The following is an 815-nucleotide window of genomic DNA, read 5'->3' on the forward strand; positions in this document are numbered from 1 at the left end:
TAAGAGAAGCTAAATTACAACAATCCAGAGAAAACCTTATAGAAATTTTCAAAAAGGAAGATGAGATGGCAGCCAAAAATAATAATGCAAGGAGGATGCTTGGTGATTATACTACACCTACTTCCAAATTTGATGGAAGAAGCATCTCAATCCCTACCATTGGAGTAAACAATTTTGAGCTGAAACCTCAACTAGTCGCTCTAATGCAGCAGAACTGCAAGTTTCATGGACTTTCATCAGAAGATCCTTATCAGTTTTTAACTGAATTCTTGTAGATCTGTGAGACTGTTAAGACCAATGGAGTAGATACTGAAGTCTACAGGCTCATGCTTTTCCCTTTTTCTGTAAGAGACAGAGCTAGAACATGGTTGGACTCACAACCTAAAGATAGCCTGGACTCTTGGGATAAGCTGGTCGCAGCCTTCTTGGCTAAGTTCTTTCCTCCTCAAAAGCTGAGCAAGCTTAGAGTAGATGTTCAGACCTTCAAACAAAAAGATGGTGAATCCCTCTATGAAGCTTGGGAAAGATACAAGTAGATGACCAAAAGGTGTCCTTCTGACATGTTTTCAGAGGTGACCATTCTGGATATATTCTATTATGGTCTATCTGAGTTCTCTAAGATGTCACTGGACCATTCTGCAGGTGGATCCATTCACCTAAAGAAAATGCCTGCAAAAGCTCAAGAACTTATTGACATGGTTGCAAATAATCAATTCACGTACACTTCCGAGGGGAATTCTGTGAATAATGGGACGCCTCAAAGGAAGGGAGTTCTTGAAATTGATGCTCTGAATGCCATATTGGCTCAGAACAAA

At 40.0% G+C, this 815-nt stretch overlaps 1 non-coding gene across 1 annotated transcript; it reads right to left on the minus strand.

Annotated features, from left to right (window-relative positions):
* Positions 1 to 458: 458 nt before the first annotated feature.
* LOC112716888 (small nucleolar RNA R71) lies at positions 459 to 562 on the minus strand. The gene has a single exon (XR_003160512.1). It is a non-coding gene; the product is annotated as a small nucleolar RNA R71 (small nucleolar RNA).
* Between the last annotated feature and the right edge of the window lie 253 nt (positions 563 to 815).

Source organism: Arachis hypogaea, chromosome 1 (genome assembly GCF_003086295.3).
Source record: "Arachis hypogaea cultivar Tifrunner chromosome 1, arahy.Tifrunner.gnm2.J5K5, whole genome shotgun sequence".
Taxonomy (NCBI): Eukaryota; Viridiplantae; Streptophyta; class Magnoliopsida; order Fabales; family Fabaceae; genus Arachis; species Arachis hypogaea.